Source organism: Heterodontus francisci, chromosome 26, assembly GCF_036365525.1.
Source record: "Heterodontus francisci isolate sHetFra1 chromosome 26, sHetFra1.hap1, whole genome shotgun sequence".
In the NCBI taxonomy this organism is placed as follows: Eukaryota; Metazoa; Chordata; class Chondrichthyes; order Heterodontiformes; family Heterodontidae; genus Heterodontus; species Heterodontus francisci.
In genome coordinates, this window is record NC_090396.1 from 8,309,845 (window position 1) to 8,319,977 (window position 10,133).

Here is a 10,133-nt window from a genome sequence, read left to right on the forward strand (position 1 = left end):
CATTTAAGACTGGGATAGATTTTTGGTCTTGCAAGGATATGGGGAGCAGGCAAGAAAGTGGAATTGAAGCCCAAGATCAGCCATGATCGTATTGAATGGCAGAGCATGTCCGATGGGCCACATGGTCTACTTCTCTTATTTCTTGTGTTCTTGAGGATATTATCATCCTCCAGATAGCCTTTTTAACAGGTTTTAGCCAGATTATAACAACCCAGATATTGTAAGGGTCCAGGCATCTCTCCTCTATAATGTACCTCCCCCACTGAAGACTATGGAGATGGGTTCTCGAGTTTGAGATGCAGAAGACTATATGAAACAGTATGTTTTCTAAATTATATAAAGTTTTACTAAAGAACTGAACATGTAATTCACCTGAACGGAAGTCAATCACAACATTACTAGTTCGAGGAAAAGAAAAGGCGTGATAATCTACATCCCAGAGTATTTAAGGAAGTGGCCCTCGAAATAGTTGATGCATTGCTGGTCATTTTTCAAAATTTTATTGACTCTGGAACAGTTCCAACAGTTCCCAATATTTGAAAAAGGAGCTGGAGAGTAAACAGGGAGTTATAGACCGGTTAACCTGACATCAGTAGTGGGGGAAATGCTCGTGTCTATTATAGAAGATGTAATAGCAGAGCACTTGGAAAACAATGACAGGATCGGACAAAGTCAACATGGATTTACGAAAGGGCAATCATGCTTGACAAATCCACTGAAATTTTTTGAGCATGTAACTAGTAGAATAGATAAGGGAGAACCAGTGGATGTGGTGCATTTGGACTTTCAGAAGGCTTTAGATAAGAGATTAGCATGCAAAATTAAAGCACATGGGAATGGGGGTAAGGTACTGCCATGGATAGAGAACTGGTTGGCAGACAGGAAACAAAGAGTAGGAATAAACGGGTATTTTTCCGAGTAGCAGGCAGTGACTAGTGGGGTACCGCAGGGATCAGTGCAAAGACACCAGCTACTCACAATATATATTAATGATATAGATGAGGGAATTATATGTAATATATCCAAGTTTGCAGATGACACAAAGCTGGGTGGGAGTGTGAGCTGTGAGGAGGATGCAGAGAAGCTCTAGTGTGATTTGAACAGGTTGAGTGAGTGGGCAAATACATGGCAGATGCAGTATAATGTGGATAAATGTGAGGTTATCCACTTCGTTGGCAAAAACAGAAAAGCAGATTATTATCTGAACGGTGATAGATTGGGAAAGGGGGAGGTGCAGCGAGACCTGGGTGTCCTTGTGCACCAGTCGCTGAAGGTAAGCATGCAGGTGCAGCAGGCAGTTAAGAAGGCAAATGGTATGTTGGCCTTCATAGCGAGAGGATTTGAGTACAGGAGCAAGGATGTCTTGCTGCAATTATACAAGGCCTTGGTGAGACCACGTCTGGAGTATTGTGTGCAGTTTTGGTCCCCTTATCTGAGAAGGATGTTCTTGCTATGGAGGGAGTGCAGCGAAGGTTCACCAGACTGATTCCTGGGATGGCAGGACTGACGTATGAAGAGAGATTGGTTCGATTAGGCTTGTATTCGCTAGAGTTCAGAAGAATGAGAGGGGATCTCATCGAAGCCTACAAAATTCTAACAGGACTGGACAGACTATATGCAGGGAAGATGTTCCCGATGGCGGGGGAGTCCAGGACCAGGGGTCACAGTCTGAGGATAAGGGGTAAGCCATTTAGGACTGAGATAAGGAGAGATTTCTTCACCCAGTGAGTGGTGAATCTGTGGAATTCTCTACCACGGAAAGCAGTTGAGGCCAAATCATTAAATATATTCAAGAAAGAGATATAGATCTTAGGGCTAATGGGATCAAGTGATATGGGGAGAAAGCGGGAACAGGTTACTGAGTTTGGATGATCAGCCATGATCGTATTGAATGGTAGAGCAGGCTCGAAGGGCCGAATGGCCTACTCCTGCCCTTATTTTTCTATGTTTCTAAATAAAGTATAATCTTGTTTCTCGTGGAGAATCCAAGTTTTAAGTCTATATATTGTTACGACCCGGTGAGCAATGTCTCTAGGGGTCTCTTACTATCTTCACCTGGTCTTATTGTAACAGGGTTTAATTTTAAACACACTGTGTTTTGAGCTTCCCCCTTTTTGTGATTCCTTGTTCACAGTTTCCAATTATAAGGCAAAGAACTGAACACAAACAGGCTTTCTTTGGTTTAAAGCAGAAAGAGGAGATTTATTAAAACATTAAACTTAAAACTCTAATACGGTTCACGCCTACGGATATATGACGCGCTCACGCTAGTGTGTGCACATGATATAAACATGCAGATAGGAATAGAAAAGAGCAGAAGAAAAGATAAGTCGCACAGGTTGTTACTGTTTCTTGAGCTCACTGTAGTCCTGGATTGAAGATATGGTCTTACGATTCATTGGGACCCAGTAATCTTCTTAAAACTTTGTTCACATGGCAAACCCTTCTCTCTTTAGGTTTCATGTGTCTTCAATGGTTTCAGTTCCCTGAGAGATGAGCAGGAAGGCAGGAGAGGAGATGCTCTCAGTCCATGAGCACACGGCATTCTCTGCCTGGCAATTCCTTTGTTTGGGAGTTCAAATTCTGCAACAGCCAGTCAGTCATGTAACCAAAACTAGTCGACTTCTGTGTCTTGGAGAAGCACTGCTGAGTCCCCATTATTTCAACATTGTCTGGTACTATGTAAATGTCCTTCCACTCAGGGTTTGCAATTTTTAAGTTTTAATGTTCATGTGGCAAAATAATGTGTGCCTCAGTCTTGGCAGGTGGGGTTTGCCTGACAATATTGTTGCAGTAAAATATTTAAGATATCTATCAACATTTGTAGTAGTATTTACCTTAAATCCCTGAGTAGAAATCTACAAAGTTTAGCGAGATACCTCTAACCCAATTACGGGGAGAACTATCGTCGCCATACCACATAGCTTGTACCTTTACCGTGAGAAAAGCTGGAATGAATCCAATGATTCAACTGTGTGGTTCCAATATTTATACTGTTTCTAAGCTGCATAGCTGGGTTTTTTTACATATGGGTGTGTTACCTGTCTTGAAAGCCGGTCCGTCCCCTTCCCAAATAAGGTTGTGTAACTGTCAATTTCTAGTTGAAACCCACATTATTTAATTTCTTAAAAAAAGGCTGAGCCAGCAGGGAGCTGTGGGCACACGTGCTGGTCAGTATCCTTAGACCCAGCAGGATGCTGAAAGTTGCAAATGATGGTACACTTCCTAGCTACCCAATTGTGTTTGAAGAATATAACTCAGTTTCCCCGATTCAGTTGACAGGTGATTTAAGTCCATTGTTGAAAATCATGTCATTCATTTTAAGCTATAGGAACATAGGAAGATAGAAACAGGAGTAGGCCATTCAGCCCCTCAAGTCTGTCCCACCATTCAATGAGATCATGGCTGATCTGCGACCTAACTCCATATACCTGCCTTTGCCCCAAGTCCCTTAATAACTTTGCTTAGCAAAAATCTATCTATCTCAGATTTAAAATTAACAACTGTCCTAGCTTCAGCTGCTGTTTGTGGGAGAGAGTTCCAAACCTCTACCACCCTTTGCGTGAAGAAGTGCTTCCTAACATCTGTCCTGAATGGTCTGGTCCTAATTTTTAGACTATGCCCCCTAGTTTTAGAATCTCCAACCAGTGGAAATAGTTTATCTTTATCTCGCCTGTCTTTTCCTGTTAATATCTTGAAGACTTCAATCAGATCACCCCTTAACCTTCTAAATTCTAGCAAAAACAGGCCTAAGTTGTGTAATTTCTTCCCGTAACGTAACCCCTGTAGTCCAGGTATCATTCTTGTAAACCTACGTTGCACTCCCTCCAAGGCCAATCTATCTTTCCTAAGGTACAGTGCCCAGAACTGCTCACAGTACTCCAAGAGGGGTCTAACCAGGGTTTTGTACAGCTGCATAGGTCAACTGCATCCAGTCTATTATATCTGTCATCCATTTTTTTCTCTGCTTCCCTCTCCTACGTTTTCCCCCGATCTTTCCTTCCAATAATTGTCTGTCTATCTCCTGCTCTAATAATGTGACCGAAGTATTGTATCTTTCTCTCTTTGATGTTATGCACTAATTTCCTCTTTTCTCCAGCCATTTCCAGCACTTCCTCATTAGTCCTTTTGTCCGTACAGGATATGCAGAACATCCTCTGATATGTCCACGTCGCAATTGCATTTAGCTTATCAATAGTATCTTTATTTGTTGTCCATGTCTCTGAGGCATATATCATAGATGACAAAATGTAGCACCTCAGCATCATGTTCCTAAGATTCAGGGTCAATTTCTTTGTTAACTAACTAACTTGTTTAACTTGCTGGAGTTTTTTGAGGAGGTAACAGAGAGGGTTGATGAAGGCAATGCTGTTGATGTGATGTACAAGGACTTTCAAAAGGCGTTTGCTACAGTGCCACACAACAGACTTGTGAGCAAACTTGTAGCTCACGGAATAAAAGGGACGGTAGCAACATGGATATGAAATTGGCTTCGTGACAGGAAACAAAGAGTTGTGGTTAATGGCTGTTTTTTGGGCTGGAGGTTTGTAGTGGAGTTCCCCAGGCATCAGTGTTGGGACCCTTGCTTTTCCTGATACATATTAATGACCTATACCTTGGTGTACAGGGCACAATTTCAAAGTTTGCAGGTGATACAAAACTTAGAAGCATTGTGAACAGTGAGGTGGATACTGTAGAACTTCAACAGGACATAGGCAAGTTAGAATGGGCAGACAGGTTGCAGATGAAGTTCAATGCAGAGAAATGTGAAGTGATTCATTTTGGTAGGAAGAACATGGACAGACAATATGAAATAAAGGGTACAATTCTAAAGGGGGTGTAGGAGCAGAGGGACCTAGGTGTATATGTGCATAAGTCATTGAAGGTGGCAGGACAGGTTGAGAGAGTGGTTAATAAAGCATACAGAATCATGGACTTTATTAATAGGGGCATAGAGTACTCTATCTTGCTCTATGGCAGCGAGGCCTGGACAACGTATGTCAGCCAAGAGCGACATCTCAATTCATTCCATCTTCACTGCCTCCGGAGAATACTTGGCATCAAGTGGCAGGACCGTATCTCCAACACAGAAGTCCTCGAGGCGGCCAACATCCCCAGCTTATACACACTACTGAGTCAGCGGCGCTTGAGATGGCTTGGCCATGTGAGCCTCATGGAAGATGGCAGGATCCCCAAAGACACATTGTACAGCGAGCGCGTCACTGGTATCAGACCCACCGGCCAACCATGTCTCCGCTTTAAAGATGTCTGCAAACGCGACATGAAGTCCTGTCACATTGATCACAAGTCGTGGGAGTCAGTTGCCAGCATTCGCCAGAGCTGGCGGGCAGCCATAAAGGCGGGGCTAAAGTGTGGCGAGTCGAAAAGACTTAACAGTTGGCAGGAAAAAAGACAGAGGCGCAAGGGGAGAGCCAACTGTGTAACAGCCCCGACAAACAAATTTTTCTGAAACCTGTGGAAGAGCCTGTCACTCTAGAATTGGCCTTTCTAGCCACTCCAGGCACTGCTCCACACACCACTGACCACCTCCAGGCGCTTACCCATTGTCTCTCGAGATAAGGAGGCCAAAGAAGAGTACAAGAGCACGGAAGTTATGTTGAACTTGTTTAAGACACTAGTTCATCCTCAGCTGGAGTATTACGTCCAGTTCTGGGCGCCACACTTTAGGAAAGACGTGAGGGCATTGGAGAGAGTACAGAAAAGATTCACCAGAATGGTTCCAGGGATGAGGAATCTCAGTTATGAAGATAGGTATTCAAAATCTTGAGGGGTCTGGACAGAGTAGATAGAGAGAAACTGTTCCCACTCGTGAAAGGATTGAGAACGAGAGGGCACAGATTTAAAGTAAGCGAAGCAAAAGTGACATGAGGAAAAAGTTTTTTACACAGCAATTGGTTAAGGTCTGGAATGTGCTGCCTGAGAACATGGTGGAGGCAGGTTCAATTGAAACATTCAAAGGGGAATTAGACAGTTGTATGAAAAAGAAGAATGTGCAGGGTTACGGGGAGAAGGCGGGGGAATGGAACTGAGTGAATTGCTCTTTCGGAGAACAGACACAGTGGGCCGAATGGACTCTTTCTGCACTGTGACAATTCTGTGATTAAGAAGTCCTTCATTCTGACAAAGCTGGTCTTGGCTATCTCAATTCTTCAGATCTCACAGTCAGATCTCTGTGATAAGCAGCCCAAGGTATGCAAACCTTGTTCCAGGGCTTGTCCATTTACTTCAATTTTCACGTCCGGGGTTAGGTCCCTGCTTATCACTATTGTCTTGGTTTTCTTCACATTCATTCTTAATCCATATTCCACACTCCTTGCATCCACTTTGTTCACAATTTTCTATAGGGTCTCTTCTGACTTGGCAATCAGTGCAGGGTCATCTGCGTATCTCAAGTTGTTAATGTTCTACCCACCAATATTGCAACCTGTTCTGTGTCTCTGAAGATAGTTTCAGTGTACAGGTTAAACCGTTTTGGGGACATAACACATCCCTGACGCACTCCTCTTTTGATTGGGAAACTGTCTGACGAGCTGCTATTGCTTCCAATATAGATTCTGAATTATCCTTTTATCATTTCTGTAAATTTCTAGTTTGTTTAAGCACTCCATTATTTTCTGATGGTAGACTCTATCAAAAGTCTTCTCATTGTCTATAAAGAATATATACACAGGTTTTTGCATTTCCAGATATTTTTCGATCACTACTCTCAAGTTAAAGATGCCCTCTCTTGTTCCTTTCTTTGGTCTGAAACCTGACTGACATCATCTTTCTCTGCTTCTATAGATTGGTCATTTCTTTCCAAAACTATTATTAAAATCATTTTCATCACATGGCTCATGAGGCTTATGGTCCTGTGCTCTGAACACTCTTGGGCTTTTAGCTTCTTTGGGAACTTAATGATTGCATAAAATCCACAGGTATGAATCTGTTGTGTACATTTTGTTGCAGAGGTCTGTCAGTTCCTCAATGCTAACTTCATTCAGGAATTTCAGGCATTCTGTTGGTATTTCGTTGATTCCAGGTGCTTTCTTTGCTTTCGTCTTTTTGGTCGCTGCACAGACTTCTGCCTCTATTAACTCTGGTCCTTCTCTACTAATTCACCCCTGTCTTCATTGTCAAACAACTCACTGATGTACTCCACCCATCGTTTCTCCACCCTTTGTTTTCAAGGAGAAGTTCACCTTCCTTATGCAGCCACAACTTGTGGCTATTTTCTTCTTGTCTGTCAGTGCTTTAACTTTCTCATGCACTGCTCTCATTATGCCTTTTCTCCAGTTCTTCTATTTCCTTGCAACAGTTTTCATACCACTTTTCCATGGGTGCCCTACATGCTTTTCTTATCTGCCTTTCTATGTTGCCATACTTTTCTTTATTCTTATTTTGTCTCCTTTTCTCCATCATATCTAGTATTTCATCAGTCATCCACTCTTGATGTTTCCTCCTCTCTTTCTTTGGGATTGTCTCAGTTACTGCATATTTCATGCCCTGTTTAACCTTTCCCAATGCCTTTCTGTTGTTTCCTCCTCATCAAGATCTTGCACTGTCCCTTCCTGAAGTAAAGCTTCATACTTGATAGTAACCACCACAGCATACATCGTCATCACATCTTCCTCTACCAGTCTCTCAAAGTTGGCTTGATCTTTCATACGATTAGTTTTTGGGATTTTCAGCCTGATCTTCATCTTCATTACAAGCAGGCAGTGATCTATATTGATGTCTGCACTTGGATAAGTGAAGGCATTCTTGATGCTGTTCTTGTATCTTTCATTGATCATCAGAAAATCTATTTGTTTTCTGTGAACATCTCCTGGACTCTTCCAGGTGGACAGTCACCTTGGGTGTTATTTGAAGAGTGGATTCAAGATGACCAAGTAGTTTTCCTTACAGAACTGTATCAGACGTTCATGTCTCCTACTCTTCATTCCTAGTCCATAAGCTCCTACCACATTTCCATACCTCTCCCCGCCAACTTGTGCATTCAAATCACCCAGGACTATCAAGATGTCTCCATTCTTCACATGCTTCAATGCTTTTTGCATCTCCTGATAGAATGCTTCCACTTCTTCATCACTGTGATCCTGTGTGGGCCCATACAGTTGTAAACATGCAATGTTCATTGGTTTCCTTTAAATTTTGCCATAATCACTCGCACTGATATTGGCCAGTAACCCTACATTGTTCTTGCTCCTTTCTTTGTCATCATTATTCCAACTCCATTCTTATGTTCTCTACCACCTGCTTACCTTTGACGATTTTCCCAGATTCCATCCATCTAACTTCTGCCAATCCTAAAATGTCAGTGTTGAGTCTTAACACCTTTTTCATGCAGTTGTCTATTTTACCACTCTGGTAGAGTGTCCTTACATTCCATGTTCCAATTTTCAAGAGTTATTGTCTGGGTTTGAGAGTAGCATCATCAGATGGTAGCCTTTCTTCCGAGTTTGGACCACCCTTGTCATTTACCCGGCTATTCCTACTTCCTAGCAAGTCCTCTTCTTCCCTGTTCCTATTTACAGTAGACATCATGGCAGGGGGCCCAGGTCTACCTACATCACTACCACTGTTTAAACTAGATTCCATGACTAATTATGGGTGAATACTTGGTAATCACCCTGACTCTTTCAAGATGACTGGCCATTTGTCGTTAAACGTCATGACTCTGCCCTAGATGTGTCTCACATTTTGCTGTTATGCCTTCTGAGCCATTGACTCTGAATAGTGACTTCTTCTGCCTCAGCTGCTAGTCCATACTTGGTGCAGTTGAAAAGGGTGATGCCCCTTGTACAGCATCTTGTAAAGTTGCTGTTCCCCTTCACTTAGTCTCGCATACCAGCCGAGGTGCGGTCTGCCCGATGGTGTGCACTACCAGCTCCTTGGAGGCATAAGTAAGAGTTGCATAGCAGTGGGAGACCAGTGCTCCTTGTCTACACCCATGCTGTCATGGATGTGCAGCTGACAAGGGTACAAAGGGACTACTGCTCACATATTACACCATACATCCTCTTGGGAAGAGGCAATTATGCTGCGTCCTTGACCACAGGGGCATGTTACAGGCATGCTTATGAAACCTTTTTTTAACCTTCCAGGTAGACCAAGCCTCCTTTAAATGTTTTAATCCCTAATTCATAGGAAAATAGCTCTTTTAACCTTATAACCCCTTATTATGGCTGGATTCCTTCACAGTGTGGCACAAAGGTTATTCGCCACTTATCGGCCCAAGACTGAACGTTGTCCAGTCTTGCTGCATATGGACACGGACCGCTGCAGTATCTGAGGATTTGCAAATGGTACTGAACATCGTACAGTCCTGCCTTATGATGGAGGGAAGGTCATTGATGAAGCAGCTGAAGATGGCTGGGCCTAGGACACTACCTAGAGGAACTCCTACAGTAATATCCTGGGGCTGAGATAATGAGCCACCAATAACCACAACCATCCTCCTTTGTGCTAGGTATAACTCCAACCAATGGAGAGTTTTGCACCTGATTCCCATTGACTTCCTATTGCTAGGGTTCCTTGATGCTACACACAGTCAAACACTGCCTTGATGTCAAGGGCAGTCACTTTTATCTTGAGGGGCTGCTGGTGTAGTGTTAATGTTGCTGGACTAGTAATCCAGAAGCCAATAAATAATGCTCTGGAGACACGAGTTCAAATCCCACCAAGGCAGCGGGTGGAATCTAAATTAAATTAATAAAAAGCTATTCTCAGTAATGGTGACCATGAAACTAATGGATTGTCATAAAATCACATCGAGTTCACTAATGTCCTTTAGGGAAGGAAATCTGCCGTCCTTACCCAGTCTGGCCTGCATGTGTCTCCAGATCCACAACAATGTGGTTGATTTTTAACTGCCCTCGGTTATACCGAACTGCTACAGAAAAGTCGAATTAATGGAATTAGTTGAAGTAGATTGAGCTGGTGATGGATGAAGTGGCTGAAAGATGTTTATGAATGGTGGAAGGAGGTACATGATGAAACAGGTGGATAATGAACTGATGGTGGAAAGAACTGGTGGAGTGTGCTTATGATGGATGGAGCTGGCAATAAATGAAGTGGATGATGGAAGGAGGTGGTTGGCTCAATGATAGAAAAAGATGTATTCTGTCCTG